We start from the raw sequence: 26,268 nt of genomic DNA, 5'->3' as shown, positions 1-26,268 counted from the left end.
GCGTCCAGTTCTGGGCTCCCCGCTACAGAAGGAATGTGGACACGTTGGAGAGGGTCCAGCGGAGGCAACCAAAATGATCAGGGGGGTTGAGCACATGACTTATGAGGAGAGGCTGAGGGATTTGGGCTTATTTAGTCTGCAGAAGAGAAGAGTGAGGGGGGATTTGATAGCAGCCTTCAACTTCCTGAAGGGGGGTTCCAAAGAGGATGGAGAGAGGCTGTTCTCAGTAGTGATGGATGGCAGAACAGGGAGCAATGGTCTCAAGTTACAGTGGGGGAGGTCTAGGTTGGATATTAGGAAAAATTATTTCCCTAGGAGGGTGGGGAAGCACTGGGATGGTTTACCTAGGGAGGTGGTGGAATCTCCATCCCTAGAGGTTTTTAAGTCCCGGCCTGTGACAAAGCCCTGGCTGCGATGATTGAGTTGGGTTGGTCCTGCTTTGGGCAAGGGGCTGGACTCGTTGACTCCTGAGGTCTCTTCCAGCCCTGGGATTCTATGAATGAGCAGGAATCCAACGTACAGTTCATATATATGGCCGTTCTCAGGACCGCTCAGCTCACACCCTGTATCCTCTTTCCCTAGCACACCAGCGTATGGTGCAAACTTCTCAACTGCTTAGATCTTGACAGCTTCTTCCCCTCCTCGTGGCACTTCTAGCCTTGCACATGTCAGTGTGTAAATACACCCCTGGGCGGGAATGCTTCCTGTGCTATAAGACTGTGCCTTGATTGTAAAGGGGAATTGGAACTATGGCATCAGGCCTGCCAATGGGGGGCGGGGGCGGGATGGAGGCAACTGCCCCAGGGCCCATTGATTCAATGGGCGGCTACTGTAGCAATGGTGGTGGCTGGAGCCCTGGGCCCTTTAAATTGCCACCGGAGCCCCACGCTGCACGCTCTGGTGGTGCTGAGGGCTGGTTGTGCTCCATCCCTCCCTTTCCACCTGAGGCCCCACCCCTTCTGGGAGCACAGAGCCGTGCCCCCCGCATCATCCCAAGGGGCCTGGCAATTCTCTCAGCTTCCCCCCCTTCCCCCGCACATGGCACCAGCTTTGCTGTGTAAATATTATTCTGGTTTTTCTGCACTTCTCACCATTCCTTTTTAGCGTGGCACCGATAAGATCACAGCTGGTAAATGTGCAGCACAGCTGCAAGCAACATTTGATCCATCACTCCTGCCTGCGTGACAGAGCCGCCACTAACAAAAACTGATGGATTAATCCCCACAGTAACCCTAAGGTATTGTTGTTGTTGCTGGTACTGTTATGTCCATTTTACGGCTGGGAGAACCGAGCTGTGCCTGAGGCTGCAGTGGGATTAATAGCTGCATTCATGGTCTGGAAGGCCATAAAGGTCTACTGTGGTCATCTAGTCTGACATCGCGTGTAGCACATGCCAAAGAACACCCCCCAGGAGTTGATGCATCAACCCCATAACTCTGCTTGAACTAGGGTGTTTATTGGAAAAAGAGATCCCATCTTGACTGAGAGACTTCAAGTGATGAAGAATCCACCACCAACATGGGGAGTGATTGATGGCACTGGGCTTAGTCTTCCTAACTCTGAGACTGTTTTCCTCCCCATGAAAAAGTCTGTACAAATAAAAGGTCTTTATTTTACACTTGTTACTGATTCAGAGCAATGGAAACAGACCAACCTTAGATTGAAAAAAACCCCCACAAATGCATGTGGCAATATTAATAATACTTAATTTTTAATGTAGCACTTTTCATCCCTGAATCACAGAAAAGTGAGATCTCTGTGCCTGTTTTACAATTAAGGAAACTGAGGCACGAAGCGGAAAAGTGACTTGCCCAAGGTCACACAGCAGGCTAGGGGCAGAGTAACATAAGAACCCAGGACTCCTGAGTCCAGGTCATGTGTTAGCTTTTGGACCACATTGTCTTCTACACTGTAACATAAAGAATTACCTACAGTGCTAAACTGGCTTATTGTAATAATTGATACATATTTCTCCTACTGAAAGTATTTTACAACCGCCGCTTACTTACTATTCAAAGGTAACCTTCTCTATGGTGAAATGGGCAACTGGTTAACAGTGCAATGTAACACAATCCAATGGGTCAAAAAAGGAAATGTATAAAATTTCCCATTAAAACAGAGGGCCTACCAAACTGGCAAGCAATAACTTTGCTAAAGATGGATTCTCCTTTAAGTTTTCCATCCCCATACTGATTCAGCCATAGCCTGCCATGTTCAGTGGCTGTAGTTGCTTGCTAATGTGTCTCTTAGTTTCACTTTTACAATGCTTATTGAAAAATGTGTACTTAGTCTGCAGAAAGTAAGTGTAAAGGGAGGATTTGGTACCAGCCTTCCACTACCTGTCCAGGAGGTTCCAAAGAGGATGGAGCCAGGTTGCTCTCAATGGTGATAGATGACAGAACTTGAGCAATGGTCTCAAGTTACAGTGAGGGAGGTCTAGGTTGGATATTGGGAAAAACTATTTCCCTAGGAGGGTGGGGAAGCACTGGGATGGGTTACCTAGAGAGGTGGTGGAATCTCCATCCCTAGAGGTTTTTAAGGCTTGACAAAGTCCTGTCTGGGGTGATTTAGTTGGGATTGGTTAAGCAGGGAGTTGGCCCTAGCTCTGATGCCCTATGCAGCCACCGTCCCTGAGGAGCAATGCAGGGCCAGGAGCTGTGGGAAGTAGACCCAGAGCTGTGGGGGCAGGAGCAAGGCAGGTTGGCAGCAAGAGTCATACCTGTTCCAGGCAGCACTCACCTGCAGCAACAGAGTGGAGCAACCCAGCCCCAGCCTCGTTATTTGGGTGAAGGGGTGGGAGGAGATGCAGCAGCGGTGGGAAGAGGCAGGTTGGGGCAGAGCAGGGGGCACTTAGGGAAGGGGTAGAGTGTGGTTGGAGCTGGAATGAGGTGAAGTGAGGTCGGGGGGTGTCCCAGGCTCCACACTCCTTATAGAGATGGCCCTACTGGGCACAGCCTATGGTGGGGGCCCTGGCTGCTGGAGCCCATACCTGCCTAGGGCACCATGAAATTTGGTGCAATTTGGTGCATATTTTGCATAGTGGTAGGAACGGCCTTGGTTGGACTAAGGTCTCCTGAGGTCTCTTCCAACCCTAATCGTCTAAGATTCCATAATGGCGTTGAGTTGTCACTGGCTGCTTGTTTGAACGGCACATTTAACGGTTTGATTTCTTTAGGTGATTGAACTGTGCCGCCTGTGTAGCACCGAGTATTTGAACACAGATAAACAAATTAATTAACATGAAGGGAAACACAAGGAGACAGTGAGCCATTTTTAGCTCTTCCAAGGAAGTGACTCAGATACCAGTGATGACTGAAGAAGGAGGCTTTGAGGAGGATGCCCGGACACTGTGAGGTACCTCGGACAGAAAGATTTAAACAGAGGAGCATATGTCCAGTTGTTAAAGGAGACTGAATCAGCGAATCCACCAGCCCAGAAGAGGACATGAAGTGAAGTGTTCTTTCCAAACTGGAGATGGGTGGGGGGGGAAAGGATGGGAGCTCCTTTATTTTGATACCCTCTGAATATTCCTGCTAGTCAGGGTGTCATGTGCACTAGGGCAAAGTGGATTATTGTAATAACCTCGCCAACTGTGCAGTGAAAGGCTACGTCTACACGATGAGTTTTCTTGGCAAAAAATATGCTAATGAGGGACTCATTTGCATGAGTCATTATCTCATTTGCATATTTTCTGCCAATCCGTTTTTGCGCTGAGGTTTTTGCACAAAAACAAGCAGTGTGGACATTTTTTGTGCAAAACCCCCACAAGATCCTTATGCCCCCCAAAAGGAGGTATACTGATAGCATATTTTTTGCCAAGAAAACTCGTAGTGTAGACGTAGCCTCAGAGCGCACACTAGCGTCCAAGTTCCCTCCAAGTCAGGGGTCTCAATCTCAATTTACCTTAGGGCCAGTGCCAGGCCTCAAATTCTCCTAGTGTGCACTTCTCTGACAGGGCTCTGAGTGGGGGGGAGTGTCTCCTCGTGTTCACCCCCACACACACATCTCCTAGCCCTGCCTGCCAGCCCAGGCACTCCCCTCTCCCCCCCCCCCGGTGTGTCCCCCAACCCCACTTGCTGCCCCCAAGTGATTTTAACATCCCACCAGGGACTCCCAGCACCACCCCCAGTAGGGCAAGAGCAGGTTCCAGTCACGAGCTCTGCCCCACATCCCTGTGTCCCGGGGGAGGTGTGTGCAGAACCATCCATAGGATGGTTGGGCATGGTCACTTTGGGGAGCCCGGCCGTGGCCACCCCAACCTATGAATGGGATGGTTCCCCATTCTCGGGTGAGGCGCTCTGCTTCCTGCCGCCGCTGGCCTGGGGGATGGCAGCGGAGCAGAGCCGAGGCTGCTGCGTCGCTCCACTTCCCCGCAGCTCCTGTTGCCATGGTGAGTGCGGGGGGCCCAATCCCTGCTGCTACCCCACGCCAGGCCTCCTGTGATCCCCGAGGCCCCGTTCCTTAGGGGAGGAGGTTGGGGGAGAAGGAGCAAGGGTGGGAAGAGGCCTCGTGGGGGGTGAAGCAGAGACTGGACTTGAGGGAAAGGCTTGGACATTCTCCTCAGGGCTGCAGGGACTCACGTGCCAGCAGCCGTGTGAGGGCCAGGCCGTGGTACTGCTCGGGCCCCTGGGCCGTGAGTCCGAGCCCCCTGTTCTAAGCTGTGCAGCTGCCTATTAAATGACACACGGACATTCGCCTCGGACCTGCTGCTATACCCCTTCCCCAGCCCTGCCATGGCAGGTGTGTGTGTAGGGCAACAGGTGCCCCTCCACCGACTCCACCCCTACTGTAGCCAGGGGACAGGCACCCTGACCATGACCCAGCCCAAACCTGTTGTAGCCAGGGGAGGGGTCCCCTCCTCCCCGTCAGCCCCAGTCCTGCTACAAGGAGAGTTAGAGAGTGTGTGTGTCTTTACTCCCCACTGTAGCCTCAGGGCAGCCTGCACCCCAAACCTCTTCTCCCTAGCACCACTCAGCCTGCACCCTGAGCCAGAACCCTCCCCCCTGCACTCCAGTCCTCTGCCCCAGCCCTTCGTCCCTGGCTCCACCTTGAATCCATAACCCTCCCCCCCCCACCACCCCGGCCAGAGCCATCACATTCCCCTCAACCAACATGCTGAATGCCTATTAAATGCCCCCCCCCCCCCCCCCCCGCCACAGGAATATTTTTAAGTGCACCAATATGGAGACGATGTGTCACACCATATTGGTGCACATAACAAAATTCATTCCTCATGTGGGTGTGAAAAATGAGAGGGAACACTTAGAGTGTCCACCCAGCCATCCGGCTGGGGCTAATTCCCAGCTCAAGGAGACGGACTGCTGCTGTCCTCCAGCTACTGCACTCAAAATAGAACATAGCCCTGGTCTGCCCTGGCAGCACCAGCTGTGGGATGGTCACGGGTCTCCCCAGGGCACATAGTACTTGAGAGGCTCAGGAGCTCAGCCCAGGGGTCTGGGTGAGTGATGGGGGGAGAAGAAGGGAGGTGTATATTGCCAAGATCTGGTGCCAGAGTGGGGCATAAATTTCAGAACTCACGATGCAACTGGCACCCCCCTCTTCAGCTTGGTTTCTATCATATGCACCAGGGGTGGGGAATCTTTTTTGGGTCGAGGGGGCGGGGGCTGACCCACAGAAAAATCAGTCGGGGGCCACACACAAGTGAAAAGTGAAGCGGGTGCCACCCAGCTGGTGAGCAGAGCACCCACAACGACCCGCAGCCAGCAGCATGTTGTTACTACTTGTAGTGCACATCCACGCGTGCCCTGGTGCACAGAACAAAATTTATTCCACGCATGGATTGGAAACAACTCAGAGGGCACATTGGTGGGAGATCGGGGCAAGGGATGGGGGGTTCAGAGGGGCAGGTCAGGGGTGGGGGCGGGGCGGAAGGTGAGGAGGGGCAGAGGGTGGGGGCCGGGTGCAGGAGCACAGACTCCACGTGCTCTCCCCTGTGCTGTACCCTTGGGGGAAAGGCGTGTCCCACAGGCGCATGCGCAGCTGCTTCCCGCTCCCCCTCCCCCACCGCCGCCAAGTAAGTCGGGGCCGGCTGAATGGCACTCGCCGGCAGGTCTCGCGAGATGTGGCTGCCTCGCGCCGGGGGGCGGGGCGTGCGGGCCTTAGTGTAGCGGTTGAATGTCTCAGTGTTCGGACGGGCCCGGTCGGGCAGCACGTGGGGGCAGCGCGGCTGGCGGGGAGCGGCCGGGGTGGGGGCAGGGCACGGCGCGCACGAGGGCTCTGCACCGGGGGCGGCGAGCACCGGACGGATCGTGAGTACCGGGGCCGGGCCGCGTTCCCCGGGGGGGCGGCAGCCGGGCGTGGAGCCGCCGCCTTGTGTGGGCTGAGCGCCGGGGAGCAGGCGCCAGCGTGGTAGGGCAGCTGTCAGCTCTCGAGGGGCAGCCCCCTCCCCCCTGCGCCGTGTGCTGCCCGGCTGCTACCCCCGCCCGCCCGGGGTCACCCCTGCCCCCTGTGCTGCCAGACTGCCAGCCCCCCCTCGCCCGCCCGGGGTCACCCCTGCCCCCTGGGCTGCCAGACTGCCAGCCCCCCCTCGCCCGCCCGGGGTCACCCCTGCCCCCTGTGCTGCCAGACTGCCAGCCCCCCCTCGCCCGCCCGGGGTCACCCCTGCCCCCTGGGCTGCCAGACTGCCAGCCCCCCCTCGCCCGCCCGGGGTCACCCCTGCCCCCTGGGCTGCCAGACTGCCAGCCCCCCCTCGCCCGCCCGGGGTCATCCCTGCCCCCTGTGCTGCCAGACTGCCAGCCCCCCCCTTGCCCGCCCGGGGTCACCCCTGCCCCCTGGGCTGCCAGACTGCCAGCCCCCCCCTTGCCCGCCCGGGGTCACCCCTGCCCCCTGGGCTGCCAGACTGCCAGCCCCCCCTTGCCCGCCCGGGGTCACCCCTGCCCCCTGGGCTGCCAGACTGCCCACGTGGTGTCACCCCAGCCCTCCCCCTTACCCGCCTGGGGTCACCCCTGCCCCGTGTGCTGCTTGACTGCCCACGTGATGTCACCCCCGCGCCCCCCCCCTTGCTCGCCGGGGTCACCCCAGCCACGTGTGCTGCCAAACAGACTGCCCACCCCTGCCTGGAGTCACCTTTTCCCTGCTGCCCTGGGTGGTGCGACAAGATAGCCCCTTTGTCTTTGCTGCCTCATGTGCTGTCAGACTTTCCCTTCCCTTCTGCCCTGGGGCTGGCTCCTATCCAGCTGCCCTTTCTTAACTCCCCTCTCCCTGTCTGATTCTGCTGTGTACCTCCCCACTCCTAGGAGTGCAGCCCCCTGGAGCTCCAGGCACTGGCTTGTTGCTCATGTGTCCCTTGTTGGTTTGGGGAACTTTTTCCCCACTCGCTTCTTGGCAGAGGTGCGATCAGCCCAGTATGGCCAGCGTGGTGCTTGTCATGGAATTACAGGACTGGAAGGAACCTTGGGAGGTCATTGAGAGGCCATTGAATGGTTCTTTTGCCCCATTTGTATCCCCTTTCCTAACTATCTGTAGCAGGTAGTGGCTTTGCTACTGTGAATGGGATAGCGTGCACAGTATACTGGTGCTGTGAGTTAATGGCACAGTATGTGTCCCGCTTAGGCAGCAAGTCTGGCATTGTTGTGCCAAGGGTGTATTATTAAGAGTCTTTTCTTTACCCTAAGAGGGTGATGGTGGTGTCAGCTTTGAACAGTCACAAGGTTGTGTGTGTAGTGACTCCCTGACCCTTGATACGGAGGCACCTATTAGTGGGATTGCAAACCTGCAACAGGGCTGGCTGTGCCACTTGAAAAGAGTATGAGATGAGCTGTCCTTTATCTCTGGCAGTTAGAAGGTGTCAAGATGCTTTCTGTCCTGTTGGCATTTGCAGAGAAATGACCTGAGCTGCTTTTTCTCAAGGTCACTCACACTCCTATGGATTTATTCTTTTAAAGGTCATGTATACCCAGACTGAACAGGTAGTGTGCTGCAGGAAGCAACCTGAGCACCACATCAGGCCTAGCTCGAGGAGGGCTGGGGAGTTTGCTTCTTGTTCTAACAACTAGCATAGGTCACCGCTTTCTGCTCCGGAGCTGGTGGGTGAAATGGGAACTTCACCCATCTTCGTGCTGCCAAGTCTGTACACTTGGCTCATGCTCCTTTGAGCTCAGATCACCTCCCTGTACTTGTTTCAACTAGAAAAGAAGTGCTTCTGGGCCTCTGGGTGCAGCCTTATTTAGTGAAAGTGAGTGACGGGGCAGGCATGTACCTGCTGCTGTTGCCGATGTGACATGGCAAACTAACCCACGCTGTCTGGCTTGATGGCGCTTACATGAGACGAGCTAATCAGTGTGCAATCTCAGTCAGGTCTTGTTCAGCGTGGCTTTGATGGCTCTTGAACCGCGGCTTTTGGACTTGCCCCTTGGAGAAAAAGAAGCCAGTCTTCCCTCCTAAGAGTTGCAGTGTTTGAGACATGCAGTAGCCCAGAGCAGGCAGAGTTGCTTTCCACGGAAAGTCCCTCCCTCAATAAAAACCCCTCAAAGCCCAACGTTCTTTAAACCGATTAAGGCCAAAAAGAAACCAGCAATGAAATCCTGACCCCGTTGAAGTTGGTGATAAAATTCCCATTGGATTCCACAGTCAGGATTTACCCTCTTGTCTGCTTGAACTGATCCATAGGTGAGCAAATTAAGTGAAGACTCTTTTAAACCATTGCAGAGCTCTTACAACTCGTTAAAAGGCAGCTGGAAGACTGGTCTAAATTACATTAGCCGCTCAGCTGTAAAATTAATGGGTAGGTAGATGAGAATCAGTTGGTGTCAGTTGTTGTATATGCTGATTCAGAGTTTCCTACCAGTGTGTAGATCTATTTCTGTAATAGAAAGTGAATCTGTAATTTTTCAATATCTGTGTGTGTTAGCCACTATCTAACTGTCTTAACTCCACTGAAGTCTTAGCTCTCGATGTTTTGTTGGGGAAATACTAGCTGTTGGCTCTCAGAAATACGCTGTTGGGCAGACTGACAGTCTGTGGTTGATGTGATTTCAGGTTCGTTGGGAGCTGTGTTGCAACAATTTAAAACCGAAAGTGAGGGTTGACGTAAGTATTAGTTGTGGAATTGCTAGTGTAGTCTAGCCTATCTCTTCTGTTTGTACAGCACCTAGCATAATGGGGCCCTCCAGGCGCTACCAGAGAGTAAACAAACTATAATTAGCTGACTCTTCTCTCACTTGTGCAATCTAATGTTTATAAGTCTAATATATAGCTAGAGGATGCAGCGAGCAAGGGAGGAATTATGTTGTAGCATAATCCAGCAGTATTTTATTAGCCTGCGTGCCGTGTTTCTTTCAACTCAAGTAAAAAATGTGAATGGGAGTTTTTCCAGTATCTTCATGAGCTTTGAACAAGTAGACTTGTGCCTGGAATGGTAAACAATCATGGCAGTTTTGCTAGGAGGCAGCTGCCATTCTCCATAGAGAACACAGGGTATCTGTAGGATGTATAATAGGGGAGTCTCTATCTTACTGCCCCCACTTCACTGGACACCTTTACAGCAACCAATCCATAGTACTATGAAATAGTAAAGGATAGGTGCGCTGTACCACAGGTCATATTGTTAAGGAAGAGTCAAGGACAGCTGAACAAAAGTGACTTACATGCTTTTGACTTTGTGTATCTAGGGCTTGGGTGACTTATGCTGCTGCTCCAACACCTACCAGGTGTTATCAGAATGCTGTGAACTTTGTCTTAGGGGAAAAGAAAGGACTTGTGGCTGAGGAAGGTGGTAGCAAGAGTCGCTAACTTCACGTTTCTCCTGTTTGTTTTGTGCCGGTGAATGATCTACAGAGTTACAGCCAGGCAAGTGCCCAGAGTGGAATGGGAAAGAAAGCATATGACTTGGCAGAGCTTGGCACGGTGACTGCAGGATGATAGCTGGGAATTCTGAGGACCTGGCTGCAGCATTGCCCATCTTGTAGTGTTGGAGAGCCTGTATTGCATATGTTTCGTATTGCAATGGAAAGGTTTTTTCTATTGCTGTGGATAATCCCCCTCCCCAAGTGGCAATGGAGTTCTTCCATCGAACTAGCTGCGCTACGTCAGGGGGATTGTGTTTTCACACCCCTAGCGCTGTAGCTATTTTGACCTAACTTTTAAATATAGGCCAGGCCATAGTTCTGTTCACAGCTCTGTCACTTGGTCACTGTGATCCTTGAGCAAATCACTCTGCTTTTTCCTCTGAGCTGTCTGCAGAATGGGCAAAATACTTACCAAACAGGCTCTGGCTGAATCCATGTTTGCTTTCAGTGCCGTTCATGAAATGGGCTTAAAATACTTCAGTGTTACTTTATTCTTAAATGGCTAGGGACCAGCCTGACGCCTGTTTATACGTTCGTTGACCATGGCTTAATTCTTAAGACTGGCACTTAAATGCCAGTTAGTCATGTTCTTGGTACTGTACAAAATTAAAAATGTTTTAGGTCATAAGGATCAAAACCCAGACCTCAACCCACGCAACGGGCTGCATTCCGAGCTTGTGACGGTGATGGGTTCGTACTGCTGGAAGTGTGATAACTGAATTGGGGAGTATAAGTATGTGTGCTAAGAAATCTTGGATGTTTGTCTGTTTCCTTGTTATAAAGTGCCGGGCCCCACGTTGGTCCATGTTTACTGCTCAGTACATGCCTGGAATATTGGTTGTATTAATCAGTATAGGGCATCTACGCTCCTCCATGGTCTCTTAAGGATGCCCGCTGTAGGCTCCTGGCCAGTCACCTCTCCTCTTGGGTAGGGATGTAACAGGTTAACTGGTAAGCCTCATCCTTGCTGGTTGAATCTTACCGGTTCTAGTTAATCGGTATGTCTGGAGCAGCTCTCGGCCTGCCCTGGGCAAGGGGATGCTCCGGGGCTGTTCTGGCCAGCTGGCGCATCCCCTGTCTGTGGTGGGCCAAGCGTGTGCCCTCCTCCCCCGCAGGTTACATGCTGTGGCTCTCCAGGAGCAGGGCCGGGAGCGGTTGCCAGACTTCTCTGGGAGAGGCTTCACTTGCAGGCTCTGTGGTATAAAGCGAGCGACTTTACACCCCTACTCTCAGGCAGAGACCTGCATCTCTCTCCCTTCTGTCTATTTTTCAGGCTGCTCAGTTCACTGCCTACACACAGATATCGTAGGCAGGCAGACTTGCTAAACAGGCCCCTTTCTTTCTCTCCAAAGGCTTATGAACAGCACGATTGCCAGCAGCTCTGAGACCCCACCGCCCTTTCTAAGCAAACAGGTTGAGTCTCATGGTGACAGCATTGTACAGAAAACCTATTCAAAACAGAAGAAACATGCAGGCTCAAAGGCTTACCAGAGGTCAGCCCACTTCCAACTTTGGGCTCAGGCAGGCCAGTCCCTACGAAGTGATCACAGGCACTACAGAAAGTTCTGCTTGTTTTCTGGATCAGAAGAAGGGCCCTGAAGCAGATTAAATTTAGGCTGTTGACCCTGTCTCTGTAGACTCTAGTTTGAACCAATGTATGTTACAACCTTGGTGGATTCCCTCCCCCCCCCCCCCAGTATTACAGTAACGCCTCCCAAAGAGATTGCAAGACATTCCTCTATCTATCCCACTATCATCTCCTGGCTGCAGATTTTAAAATACCACTTCCTGTCCCCGCACCAGCTCTTCCAGGCAGCTCATCAATCTCTAGATGGGCAAAGAACATTTTCCATTTCCTGTGTTGTTGTGTTGCTTTTCTTCATCAGACTTTAAAAAAAAAATCGTCTCGTGATTCTAAAGCTTGTGACTGGGCCAAGTTTACAGCCCTGGGGACAAATGTTTAATCTGAACATAGGCAGGTTTCTTCCCAACCAATCGTCATTGTCAATGCCCTGCCCCTCTCGGCTTTTATTAGTGGGACAATGTCTGACTTCCATGTCCATTCAGTTTCTGGTGTCTGCTGCAGGTGGCCAGTTTGGTTGTATAAACTTTCGTGGGCTGGGACTGTTTCTAATATTTGTACAGCACCTAGCACAATAAGATGTTGGCCTGTGCATTCTACTACATTATAGCTATTATCCCAGTGAAAAACACAAACCCATTATTTTAGGTTCTGAGCAGACACATACAAGAAACAGTAACAGGCCTTTCAGGGCATCCTTATTTCTTTAATGCTTTGATTCTGTAGCCAGTGTGTCTCTCAGATTTCTATTCTGATTCTATTAGAAACCATTACAAAGGACTGGAAAGGACCTCGATAGATCTTGTACTCAGGTCCACTGCATTCACGACAAAGTATTACCTAAACCAGCTCTGACTGGTGTTTGTTAAAAATAGGTTAAACCATCTCCAATGATGGAGATTCCATAGCCTCCCTAGGCAATTTATTCACGTGCTTAACCACCCAGTTAGGAAGTTTTTCCTTATATCCAACCTAAAGCTCCCTTGCTGCAACTTAAGCTTGTTTTGTCTTGTCTTATCCTCTGAGGTTAAAGAGAGCAACTTTTCTCTTTCTTGTACCAATCTTTATGTACTTGAAAACTGAGAGAGGTTAGAAGAGTTTTCTCTTCTCTGGACTGAAACCTAACCCTTTTCGATCTTCCCTCGTACGTCATGTTTCCTAGGCCTTTAATTCACTTTTGTTGCTGGACTTTCTCCAATTTGGCCGCATCTTTCCTGCAACACACTACTCCAGTTGAGGCCTAATTAGAAGAATTACTACTTGTGTCTTGCTTACAACACTGCTGCTGATATATCCCAGAATGTTTGCTTTTTTTGCAGCGGTCTTACACTGTTGACTCATATTTAGTTTGTGATCCATTCTGACTCCTCCTCCCAGATCCCTTTCTTCAGTACTCCTTCCTTGGCATTCATTTCCCATTGTGCATGTGTGCAACTGAGTGTTCCTTCCTAAGTGGAGTACTTTGCATTTGTCCTTACTGAATGTCATCCTATATTTACTTTAGACCATTCCAGTTGATTTAGAAGGATACAACTTTCAGAAGCGTCTAAGACTGAGGCACTTCTGAAAACATTAACCCTGAGGTGCTTTATTCATGTGAAGTGACTTAAACATTCTTTTAAATGACCCCATGTATCTGCAGCTCTCATCCTCCTGTGTTTTCTCTGACATGTGCCACTTACTTATCAAGGTATTTTTGACCATTGATCTCTCAAACTCCTGGATAAACAGGCTTGTACTATACCCTGAAGGACTCTTAATCTCAAGTAGTAATGAAATGATTAGACTTCAAGTACTACTTTCTAGACTTAACAGTAAGTCTTGTTCTAACTCGGGGTGAGGGATCTCTTTTGGGCTGGGGGCTGCTGACCCACAGAAAAATCAGTCGGGGGCCGATCCCACCCTCACTCCCAACTGGAAAGGAGAGAGATACTCTCCCCTCACACACCAGAGCCTGGGCAGCCCAGGCTAGTAGATCTTGTGTGCTCCAGCCCTGCAGTGTGACATTGGCACACCAGCACGGTTTTCCCCAGTACTTGCCAAGGAGGAGAGAGCCTTGAGGGCCAAATCTGGCCCCTGGGCCTGAGCGTTCCCCCCCCCCCCCCCCCCCCCGGGTCTCACTGTAAGCATTCTAGGACACTTCTCCATAATCCATCCAATTAAAAATTTAAGTGACTTGTGATATTAGGTGCTCATCTCAAGCTATGTCACAACCTGGCTTCCAGTGTGAGGCCCTTTAATCGTCATGTGGGAAAGCCAGGACTTGAGATACCAACTCACTACAGGTTGGACCTGCCTGGTCTGGCACCCTTAGGAGCTGAGCGGTACTGAACAAGTGAGTCGCTTGGACCAGGGAGGTCAAGGCTCCTTTCTCATGGTCAGCCCTGGGGTGTCTGGTCCCACAAAGTCCATTGTCCTACCCAGATCAGAGTGTGTCCGATTTCAGAGTTCGACCTGTAGTTGCTTCTAAAATCTTATGCTACCTTCTGTTTGCATTTCTGACAGCGATTAAGGAAAACAACAACAAAAACAACCACCCAGGGCCTCCGTTTTGTAGGTTCTCTTTAATTTTTCACTGTCACAGCCAAATTTCTTAACCTTCATAGAAGATGGAAGCTCCATCTATAGGACCATGCGTCCTCATTAGCAAGATTAGAAGTTGCCTTTCGGTGAGCGATCCAAACAGTTCCTCAAAAAGCTGGTGAGAGAGGAGACTGTCTTTAACTTCTGCATCCTCCACTGTGTCCCGGCTGTGCAGCTAAGACGGGTCGGCAACCTATGGCGCGCGAGCCAAATATGGCTCAGCGCTCGAGCGCAGCCCTCTGCCCCCAAAACGTGGAGCCTGCGCTGGCGCTCCAGACTCGCGCCTCCTGCAAGATTGGAGCCAGCACTGACTTCCTGTGGGGGTTGAGATCCCTGCGTGATCAAGGAAGAAGCATACACGCTCCCCTCCCTCCACCCCAGCTGGGGGAGCAGCTGTGCACAGATGCACTGCCTGGAAGTGTTTCGCACTGCTCCATTGGCCAGAACTCGGCCAGTGGAGCGCCAGGATACCATGCCTCAGGGTAGCGCAGGATGCAAAAGCAAGTAAGTGTCTCCCAGACACTGCACCCGCCCTGTGCTGAGACCCTTCCCCCCCCCAGCAAGAGACCCTACCCCCCAGTCTGTACCCTAACTTCCACCCAGATCCTTCACTCATATCCCTAGCCCACTCATTGGCAGCTCTGTCCCACACACTAGACCGACCCCCTTATTGTTGGCACCACCTCTGAGCCTAGGGGCCCAAAATTTCACTAACTCTGGAACCCCAGAATCTGGCCTGAGGCCTTGAACCTCAGTCCTCCCTAGTGTCTTCCTTCCTTCCCCCCCCCCCCCCGCCCCTCCCAATATGGGCTGGAGCACCAGGGGGAGTGAGTTGTCTCAGGTGGGGGCCACACAAGTGAGGGTTGGGGAGTTTTGTAGGGGTGAGTTTCTTTGGGTTTTTTTGCTTCTCCCGTGTGGTCCCAGATTGATTTTTTTTTTTGAGGGTCACTGGTCCTCTGACCCCCAAAAATTCTCTCCCTTCCCCCTTGCCATAAATACGGTGTTGAAATCTGTTGTGTTGGTCATAATATTTTACTTAGTTTACAAACTTTAAAACAAACATGAGAGAGCAAAAGTGCCCAGCCCCCATCTGGCTGCAGGCCCCATGGTTTGGCCCCCCAACTGGCTGTAGGAAGGGCTGTTGCAGCACGGGTAGGAGGGGAGGCCACAATCCAGCTGTGGTGATCCTGGTCCGGCCATTGTCCAGTTACTGCTGCCCAAGTGCAGCAGCCCAGCCCTGGCCAGGTTCGTTAATCCAGTCCCAGGGCATCTTCTCTCCCCTACCCCCCCCCCCCCCATACTCTACTTCCTACCCCCAGCATGCTGCACCTCACACACCCCAACTCCCTGCCCATAGCCCCTCATGCCCTCCAGCCCTGATGCCTGCACCCCCAGCCACAAACTGCACCCCCAAGCAGCAGTCCCATTACATAAAGTCTGAGTGCAAAGTTTCATTCATGCTATTAATGTTCACCATGTCAGTTATCAGTAATATTGTGTATTTTCAGTCATGCAAATGGGCATTTTTATACTTGCTTTCTCTGACCAGTTGTTCTGCATTTGGATGTAGTTTGGCTTAGGGATGTAAGTGACTAATCAATGAGCAAAAGCTTATCGGATAGTCAACGCACTAGTCAAGTAGTCACTCGCGCCCCCCCCCCCCCCCCTTGCTCCATCTGTCTCAGAGGGGGCTAGCAACTTGTCCACAACGTCAGAGATGGATGTTTTTGTGGGCTTGTAAACAGTGACTTTTTCCCAAGCGAGGAGGGTGTGAAGGATGTCTTATGGCTAACGCACTGGCTGGGATGCAAGAAATCTGGGTCCAAGTCTTGAGGCTGCCACAGGCTTCCTGTGTGGTCCTAGGCATTGCTTCATGCCTCCCATTTTCTGTCTGTCAAATGGGTCTGGTGATGCTCTTTCTCCCTGCCTTCTCAGGGTAGGCAGTGTCTGTACACTACTGAGTACAGTGGACTCCCAATCTGGAACAGGGCCCTGTATCTGCTACCACAATACAAGTAATACGCGCAGAGCCTGTCCCTTGCTAATTCGTTCTCTGAAGCATGGAGCGTGGAGCTCTTGCAGGGAAGTGGTTTGCTCCATCAGTTGTCATCCCCTCTGGTGTTCAGTCATTGTAAGGTACTGTGGTTCTGGCTTCCTCTTCCTAGCCCGCGTGAATACAGCCTGCTTGCATTTATGCTACGTTTTTCCAGAAGCACTTGGCGGTGTTGTCTTTGTCCTCTTTGCGCTTTTCTGTGGCGCGGCGGCTTTCCAAGAACAAAATGCTGCTGCTGGTTGTCTCTCTTCTGAGTGGCCTCCATTCAGCCTTTGTCTCAAATGGCTGTTTGTTGAGGGTCTTGTTATCGGGCCGTGCATCTACTCAGTGGCTCTTGAGCAGGGCTACTCCACTTTGGAAGCTCCAGGGGCCACAGTGTTACAGCACATGCCGAGGGCCGCAACTGAAGTGTGGTTGCATATGCATGCAAATATGTATGCCAATAGCTTCTTTCACACTGACAGGCATGAACACAAGATTAAGGCAAGACTATACAACACACAGGCCCCGTTTAAGTCAGTTCTGTTGATATGAACAAAATGTAATATTTTCCCGATTTCCACCCATATGCCAGCACTTTCAATGAGCAATGACAGTCCAGAGATTAAACTGGTAAAACACATGTCAACAGAAGACAATCATATTGACTAGTTTTTTTTTTTTTGATTCCCACCTGCGGGCTGTGTGCTGAGCCCTGTGTAAACCTAAACTGCACCGTGGGCTCAAGCAAATGGGCCGCATGTTGAGTAGCCCTGCTCTTGAGGCTGCTCCTGGCGGACCCCGGTTTGTCCAGCAGGGTTGCCGTTTGTGATCAAGGCCTCCTGCGGCACCTTTTCTCAACCATCTGTGTGTGTGTGTGTGTGTGTGTGTCTGGGGGCATCTTCTGCCGGTGCTCCGCCCCTTGCGTGTTGTGCTGTGTGCTTTCCTCTTCCTAGGGCACGTCTCTTCTGCAGGCTTTATGGGCACAAGAGGGCAAAGCACCCTATGGAGACAGCGAAAGTCTCTCCACATTCGGGAGGAGTGTGCCTGTCCCCCACGCAGACCCACATTCTGTTGATGGGAACTGATTCAGCCGACAGATGTTTGACTTCCTTGAAGTTGTTTGTTTATGCTGTTCTCGTGTTTATGAACTAAACAGTGTGGCACATGGAGTGCCTGCCCAAACCAGCATCCAGCAGAGTCAACGGAAGAGCCATGGTGGGGGAGGAGCAAGCCGAGGGCATCAATACTGGGAGTTGACTCGTAGCTGAATGGAAGTGCCCAAAAGAAGGCAGGAGCGGTGGATTGTAGAAATAGTTTCAGTCTAAAGACTTGTTCATAATACTGGTAAAAGTGGTTTTTTTTTTTTTTTTTTTTAAAGCAACTTTTTTTTTTAACCTCAGAGCGTAGCTCTGTTACTCGGTGACTTTAAAAGTGAGTAGTCCTGTAGCATCTTGGAGACTAACAAAGCTATGTAGACTCATGAGCTTTCATGGGCAAAACCCACTTCCTCAGATGAGCGAGGGGAGACCCTCCCAATGTGTAACAGAATAAGAAGGAAGTGGGTTTTGCCCACAAAAGCTCACAATACTGTCTATAATTCTTTTTTGTTAGTCTCTATGGGTATGTCTAGACTACATCCATCCCTCTGTTGCCAGAGGGATGTAAATTAGACATACCGATACTGCAAATGAAACAGGGATTGAAAGAAAGTCTTTGTTGGCCGATCCTGTAAGCCTCATTTTACGAGGCATAAGGGATCTGCCGACAGGCTTTCTTTGTCACCTGATCCCCGTCTTGACAGCTGCTTTTTGCCAACAAACAGCTGACTCGGCAAAACGTGGTGACCATTTTTATTCAAATGAAGCGCAGGAGATTTAAATCCCTGCTTTATTTGCAATGTCGGTATGTCTAATGTACCTCCCTTTGGTGACAGAGGGATGTAGTCTAGACATACCCTATGATGCTACAGTACTACTCAGGTTTTTTTAACCTGTGTAAGATGCTAGGTGCCATGCACAATGCTGCCGCCTTAATCTCTTACAAAACACTGTTAATATGGAGTCAAACTGTGATTCGTGGGCTAGGTCTACACTAGAGACCGGCATCGGTATAACTACATTGCTCAGGGGTGTGAAAAATCCATGTAGACAGCACTATGTTGAAGGGAAACAACTATGGCATCTCAGAGATGAAGTAACTACACCGACAGGAGACCGCCTCCTGGTAGCGTCCTTGTGAAAGTGATGCAGCTGCAACGCTGTACGTGAAGACAAGCCCCGAATGCCAGTGTTATCTGCTCATGGCTGTGGCAGGAGATGGACTTTGAAAGAGAGCAACAGTTTAGACTAGCCAGGAAATTATTTATACAAGAAATCCCGGCAATAAAGAAATAAAATATCTCTAAAGTCACTCTGACCATCTTGGGCTTTCCACTTCACGCCACTTCAGCCTTAGGAGCGCAAACTGTGTAAATCCTCTGCTCTACCAGTTTAGTTCTGTGTCCCCAGCCAGGGGAGGTCTCTGAAACCGTGTGATGTAACGTCTCCCTTCATTGATTGATGCCAGAGGCCATGGCATCCAGTCCCGAGTGAGGCTCAGGTGGTAGCGAGCGGTCACTGCTGCGAAGTAGTCTGGCTCATCCCCATGAGCCCCAGGGCCCTTCCCAGAAGGCTGACCGTGATCTTGAGTCGGAACAGCTGTGTCCAGAGCCTTTGTGAAGTCGTCCTTCTCCGTATAGGTTCCAGCTCTGCTGGCGGCGAAGAGCGGATGGGGAGTAGGGATGTTAAATTTAGATTAACGAATCGAATAGTTGATGGGATTTCCATCGGCTATTCAATTAGTGTATAAGGGCACTGGCAGATACTAGGAAGGCTGGGCTCTTGCTACAGTTCAAAAGTGCAGGGCTGGTGCAAGCAGAGACTGCTTCAGTCCCCACTCCCGCCGTTTCCCACTGCCTTGCTCTCCCCTGCATTGGCTCCTGCTCCCCTCCTTGCTGTCCCTTTCTGATGGAGGCAGCAAAGAGGGTGTGTGTGTGTGTGTGTGTGTGTGTGTGTGTGTGTGTGGCAAGTTGCATCACTAGTCAACTATCCAATAAGCTTCTGCTTATCGGATAGTCAACTAGTTGCTTACATCCCTAATGGAGAGGGAGCCTTTTGGACTCCGATGAGGAGTGGCACCAGCGCACAGTTAATGGTGCAAAGGGATGACTTTCCTTCCCCATTCAAGTCATCTACTCCTAGAGTACTTTGGATTCAAGCATTTCCCCCGCTCCCCCCGGGAAGTTGCAAACTCCAAAGAGAGGATGGTTTGTGTCTGGCTGCGCTCAGCTTCCTTACAGCAAGTCTACACTACAAACATGGCGTCCGCAGAGCTACACAGAAGCAGCTGAGCTGCTGTTGCGCTTTGAGACTCTAAGCGGATGACTTCCCCTCCAGGAGAGGCAGTAGCCATGTGCGGTGGCGGATGCTCTCCTGCAGATACAGTGCTGGCTGCAAAGGGGATTAAGTCTCAGAGGGGGATCTGTGCTCGTCTCTAACGTAAGAATTAGGGGTCACCAAATGAAATCCATAGGTGGCAGGTTTAAAACAAAAGGAAGCTTTTCTTCATGCAGTGCACAGTCATCGTGTGGAACTCCTTATTGTGAAGACCAGGACTTGAACAGGGTTTAGAAAAGAGCTAGATAAATTCATGGAGGTTAGGTCCATTAATGCCTGTTAGCCAGGATGGGTAGGAATGGTGTCCCGAGCCTCTGTTTTAGAGGCTGGAAACGGATGACAGGAGAGAGATGGCTGGGTGATACCTGTTATAAGAATGGCCGTACTGGGTCAGACCAAAGGTCCATCTAGCCCAGTATCCTGTCTGCCGACAGTGGCCAGCACCAGGTGCCCCAGAGAGGGTGGACCAAAGACAAGGATCAAGCAATTTGTCTCCTGTCATCCTTCTCCAGCCTCTGACAGAGACCAAGGACACCAGGGACACTGTTCTGCTCACTCCCTCTGGGGCATGTGGCACTGGCCACTGTCAGAAGGCAGGATACTGGGCTAGGTGGGCCTTTGGTCTGACTCAGTGTGGCCGCCCTTAATTTACTGGTTCTCGTTAACTGATGGGAGTTGGAGCAGCTCCCCACCTGCAGGGGGCCTGTGTTGGGGGGGTGGGGAGAGGGTTTCTTCAGCCTGGTTAACCAATTAAATTGGATTTCACATCCTTACTCCCGTGGCACCTTAAAGACTAACATTTATTTGGGCATAATAAAGCATATGCCTAAATAAATCTGTGGCTCTTTGAAGTGCCACAGGATTCCTCTTTGTTTTTCAGCAGTAGTTCTCAAAGCGTGGACCAGGAGCGGTTCATGACCATCTTGCAAGTGGGCTGTGGGCTAAGGACTGCCCCCCCCTTTCCGGGAGTCTGAGCTGGTGCTCCAGTTCCCTCTCCCCGAGGTCAGCTTCCTGCTGTGAGGGTGGGGGGATGGAGCCCCAAACCTTGTGGCCTGGATTTAGTTTGGGGGGTCAGGAAGCGGCTCTGCATGTTGCTCCCCCCCCCCCCCCCCAAGCTGGGAAAATGGCAGTGCAGGAAACTGCTCATCTGGAGGCTTTTTCAGATGCTCCCATTTGGCCGGAATCCTGTCCAGACCTCCTTCCCCCCCAGCCTGCTCCTGCACCCAACCTCTCCCCCACCCCCCCAACCCCATTCCTACATGCTTTTTGTCGTCCTGGCTGGCTGATAGTTTGCAGAAAGGTCTGCATTGAGCAGGGTGGGCCTGCGGGCCAAAAAAATGTGAGAACCCCTGTTTTAGGGGGTTAAGATCTGTATAACTCTTCCTTAAGTGTGTGGCGCTTTCACCCAAGTAATTGTGTAGTAGACCTGGCCTTAGCCAAGTTAACTCCCCGCAGGGCTTTTGTACTAGGTGTGTCCTGCATACTTTCTAAACAGTCGCTGGCAAGCGAATGCCCGCTCATGTTGGGTGTGGCGGAGGGAGGTGTGTGAGCTTTTACTAACGTATTTTTTTTGGATTCTGTAAAAGTAACTGCCACAATAGCGCTGGCTAAAGCATTGAGGAATTATCTGTGTTGCCCGCTCCTGTGACTGCCAGTGGCTCTGAGTCAGGAGCGGAGGGAGGGAGCTGTAAATAATGAAGCAGTGTGTTGAGAGAGGAGGAAACAGGGACCTGTCTATAGGGCTAGGACAATAATACAGTGAGCAGAGCAGGGGGAGTCTGTTGGTAGGACGGGGTTAACGATCGCTGGTGTGTGCATAGCGGGAGGAGTTGACTCATTGTGCAGGCAACCCCATCAAAGGAGCAGCACCTGCTACCAAGAGAGCAGTGAAAGAGTTAATGCTCTTGGGGTGCTGTTTGCATAGGTGGAAGCTTTGCAGCTGGCTGCCGCTGCAACTGGGCTGCTGCCTCGCTTTAAAGTCTCACTTTCATGTGTTGATAAAGGAACTGCTCTGAGCCCATCTGCTCTGGCCTGAAATCGGTGAGCGCGCAGCCCGAATTCAGAGAGGCTGCCGCTCGCCTCCCTAGTGCCCTGTCTGTTCGGCGGGTGCCAGAGCAGCTCTGCTACCACGTTGTCACTGTTGTGTAGACGCTGCCGGAGTGACGGAAGGGGTTTGTCCATCACTAGTGACTCCACCTCCTCTGTGCGGTGGTAGGTAGGTGGCTAGACACATTCTCCCATCAGACTGCTTGTCTACCCTGCGGGTTAGGTTGGTATAACAGTGGCTGTCGGGATGAATTTTTTTTCCACACTCCTGAGCACTTGCCTATGTTTTAACTTATGTGCAGTCTGGGGACATAAGAGTGTAACCGCGTCAACGGTTAAGCAGTAAGCATCGGCTTATCAGTTTGTTATGGTCACATGCCAGCTCCCAGCCCTGTTCCTGGGAAATTGGGTGCTGCACCCTCTGCAGTATGAAGTTTATATACTATATTCTAAGCCAGCTCCTGGCCGCTGCACTGCAAAGCCTGCAGTGCAAGTTTTATACTGCAGAGCCTGCTGCACATGTAATCGTGGAACTGCTAGGATTTTTTTTTACCACTTTTTTTTTCCCCTGGTGTAGCCCAGGCCGAACTCCCAAATGGGAGGGAGAGATCCTTCTGAAGCATGATAGGCTGTGAAATGAAATGTGTATAGCGCCAAACCTAAGCGTGGCAGGTTTAAATGCAGAAGTGGGGAATGAGGTGAAAGTGTTGTCCACACTTTTTCAACTTTTAAGTGCAGTCAAGGCAGGAGGGCTGGGTTGGCGCTCTCCCAGCACTCTAGGTAAACCACTCTTGCCAGGGGAGGCGCTGACAGCGCTGTGCCCTGATTCACTCCAGGGATGTTAGAGTAACCGACTAACGTTTAGCTGATAAGCTCCTGGGGAGGAGGCTTCCCTGCAGGCTGTGTAGTATAAAGCTTATTTATACTTCATGCTGCAGAGCCCACTGTGTCTGGCCACAAAGATTCAGTGATTGCACAGTTACCTGTTTGTCTGACTTCTAACATCCCTAGTACACAGGAGTGCTTCACACCACTGATTTGCTGTGCTGGGGTATGAATGGGGGGGTTTTCTCCCACACCCCTGAGGATAGCAAGATACAGTGCTGTAAAGCGCCACTGTCGACATAGCTGTAGTACGAGCTTGTTGCATGGGATGAGAGAAGGACTTTCAGCTGCATCAGTGATGTTGCTAAACACAGGACCACCCTGGTACCTGTGCAGCCCAGTTTCAGCTCCTGGATGCTGGTTTAGTGTTACACTAGGTCAAGTCCCTTTGCATCTCTGTGCCTCTGTTTCTGCCCCCTGGAAAACATTTTTGCCTACTTCGAAGGCTCTGGGATGTTCTCTTCGCAGCACATGCTGGCTGAGGGGTGAAAGGTGCTGAGACAGGTTGATTATTCTTCATATGCTGAGCCCCCTTGTTGGCTTTGCTATAGGGCGCCAGGCTCTTCGTGTTAATGAGGTTTTGGCAGAGAAGAGCTGACGCCCATCAGGAATGGTAAGGGAGTGTTGCTTGCAGCCCTTTTCTGCTAGCCCTTAAGTTTGGGGATTAATGTGTACGTGACGCAGGAATCTTTGCTTTGTGGAGATTTCAGTTCTGATTCCCACTCTTGCATTCCCAACATTCAGAGGTTGGTTTGATTTAGGGATGCGATAGTGTAGTCGATTAACTGATAAGCAAAAGCTTTTTAGGTGAATGCTGTAGACTACACGCATTACACATTCCCCACCCCCACCAGTAAAGTTTTTAGCTCTGCATTTGAAGTGTATTGGGGGCAGGCAGTCCAGCTTAGTTGCAGCTCACACTGGGTTCAGGAGCTCAGACCCCTGCCTCCAGGCAGGGTCTGCTGCTGCCTCTTCATCAGAAGCAGCAGCAGCACAGGTCTGCAGGCAGCTAGTCGGAGAGGGGAGCTAATTTTTAAACTGGCTCCCCTCCCGGACCAGCTTCCACCTGGCACCCCACGCTGCTGCCTCTGATACAGAGGCAGCAGCACGGAGTGGTGGGGGCTCCTTAGGAGTGAGGCCAGTGTGCACTGGCTGTTGGCCCCGCCCCTGGGGAGTATAAGCACGTCCATAGTGGGTCAGACTAATGGTCCATCTTCAGCCCAGTATCCTGTCTGCCAACAGTGGCCAATGCCAGATGCCCCAGAGGGAGGGAACACAACAGGCAATCATCACATCCTTCTCCTGTCACCCATTTCCGGACAAATAGAATAGTCGAGTAACCGATAACTCGTGAGGTTACTTGACAATTCAGTTTACCGATTTTTAACATCCCTAGTCTGACCATTTCATTTTTAAATCCCTCAGGCTGAGGTTTTGTCTGCCTGGATCTTTCATCTCCCGGAATTTTAATAGCTCTCTAGTCAACTCGTGTTTGAACTCACAACCCTGGGTGTCCTTTCATTTTAACTGTGTGTCGTAGGATGCACAGTGGGCAGGCAGGATGAGGAGAGGAGTCCTACCTGGGATGGGCATTTTGCAATGGAGTCTATTGTCTGGGGTTGAGGGGGAAAACCTAATTCGCGGTAGCGTTGCAGCCCGAACCCCAGGAGGCTACGGATCCCCATGCTAGCACCTCATCCTTCCTTGATTGCTCCGTGTGCTGCCTGCCAGTGTAGGACTGCTCGCCCCTCAATGGCTAGCCTCCCTTAGCAAGGCTCTGGGTCTGTGCCGCTGAAAGCAGAGGTTAGGCAGCAATTCCTGTGAGAAGTTGAATACAGCTGGTCCCTGTCAGCCATCCACCTACCCTGGCTACCCCGAGAAAGGGTTGGAACAAATGCCTAGCTCCGTCTCTTGCTTTGATCTCTCAGGCGAATGGTGACTGTCGGACACTAGGGATGTAAAATCCTGTTTCTTAGCTGGTTAAGTTTTAAGTTAAAAAGTCTGGCTGGAGCAGCCTCCCCTGGTGGACCATGTCCCCTGCCACAAGTGGGGCTACTCCGGCCCGGTCTTGTCTTCGGCCGGTCCCCTATGGGACTGAAGTAGCCCCCTGCTCCAGCCTCTGCTGGTTAACTGGAATGGGTCAACCTTACCCATGAAGGATGAGGCTTACGACTTAACTGGTTTCACACCCTTAGCTGACACTGAAGTGGGATGGGGCTGTTACCCCAAAAATTCCCACTGGAGACCACCCAGGGTTACACTAGCATGGGTTTATTGAATGAGGCATTAACACTCCACTGTATGGTTAAACTTAAGAGGGTAGAGCTGCCCCTAAAGGTTTAAACTAAAGGGGGAACTGGCTCTCTCTTTGTGTGTGTCTCTCACCTTCTTGCCCTCAGGCACTTACACGGGCATATGGGTTGCAGAAGGAGCCAGGGCATGTTGCCGCTGGGGGACCTGTCTGCTGATCATGGCTGTGGAGCTGGTCAGGAAAGAAACTGGCTGCAGAAAGAAGAACTTCTCAGAGGGCTTCTGCCACCTGCTCTCTCCTTTTATTGCCTCTGTACAACCCTTGTGACTCGTCCACATTCATCACCAGGGAGCATGCCCAGACTTCCCTCCATCCAGCCAAGCAGCAGTGTCTCCTTTGTTGGCTCAGCCTTGATTGGTCTGACTCATCACCTGGCTCCCTGTGCTCAGCAATCGTTGACACACTCAGTGGTATCCAGGGGAGAATGCGGTTTAGGTCAGGTTACAAGCAGAGTGGATGGAAGTTCCGAAAAGATGACAAAGATGCAAGGCTCAATAATCACCAAGCTTACAGTAGGTTTCTGAATTTATACAGCCGAGAGTTACAGAGATGCAAAGTTGCCAAGAGTTACAGAGATGCAAGGTTTACCAGTTGCAGCGTTTAAAAGGCAATGCAGCTGAAACCATTACAGAGCTTCAGAGAATCATTTACAAAGCATCAGTAATTAAGTGATTTAGAAAAAAACTCCTCTCTTCTCTTCCCCCCCCCCCCCCCCCCCCCCCCCCCCCCCCAGCAATGCAGTCAGCAGGTTTTTGTCAGTCTCTAAATCATGTGTTGGCAGGACCTTACTGTTTAGTGTATTTCCAGAAAATCCATGTGTAAAATCAAGTAATTGCTTGGGCGGAGGCTTTAAGCAACAAGCTGAAGTTTTTCTTTGGACTAGTCCTTCTTGTCTTAATTTACTCTTAGCAACTGTGTGGGGGACTGAAGGCCCCTCCATCCGATTTGGTCATCTGCTGTTTCCATGTGGGGTGTGTAAGGCAGAGCATGTGCTATTGGCTATTTTTAGTGTGGAAAATTTCAAGAGTTCATGTGAGCCAGTTTAGTATAACTCTGCCAATCCTACCCAGCACTGTGGAACTAGGCAATAATGTAATTAAAGATTTGATAGGGAGGCAGCGTTGCCTAGTGAATGAGGCATGGGATTCGGTTGGGAGATCTGGGATCTATTTCCAGCTCTGTGGATGACTTGCTTTGTTTCCTAGGTCAGTCGCTTAGCTGCTCCATGCCTCAGTTTCCTTGCTTCCGCGTTCTGGAACATTGTCCATAAAATGCCATGAACTCAGTCCAAAGTGTGGTGTGAATGAACACACAGTAGCTGCGCTCTCTAATCTTATTCCCAAGTTTGCTGCTCTTGAGTCTCTTGAGTGATGCGTTTTAAAAACAAACCGTGATCGTAAAGTTGAAGGAGGCAGGCGTAGGGAAGTTTTGAAACACAGCAGGGGTAAACTTTTCCCCTAGGTTTCTCCTTCTCTAACCTTAAGACTGAATTCTCTGCTATGCCTGTAAACCTCATTCTGTTAACATTTTCAAGCCATATAAGGATGTGCATATCTAGGATTTTGTTCTGGCTGGGAAGCAGGCTG

General features: G+C 51.2%; 1 protein-coding gene across 1 annotated transcript in view; it reads left to right on the top strand.

The window, feature by feature from the left end:
• The first annotated feature begins 6,111 nt into the window (after positions 1-6,111).
• The window catches only part of AKAP1 (A-kinase anchoring protein 1), a 56,849-nt gene continuing 36,692 nt past the window's right edge, over positions 6,112-26,268 (top strand). The window contains exon 1 of the mRNA XM_075904828.1: positions 6,112-6,269. The gene's annotated coding sequence lies outside the window, so the exon portion shown is untranslated. The remainder of the gene's footprint in view (positions 6,270-26,268) is intronic.

This window comes from Pelodiscus sinensis, chromosome 21 (genome assembly GCF_049634645.1).
Source record: "Pelodiscus sinensis isolate JC-2024 chromosome 21, ASM4963464v1, whole genome shotgun sequence".
NCBI lineage: Eukaryota > Metazoa > Chordata > Testudines > Trionychidae > Pelodiscus > Pelodiscus sinensis.
This window is presented reverse-complemented; position numbering and strand designations above follow the sequence as displayed.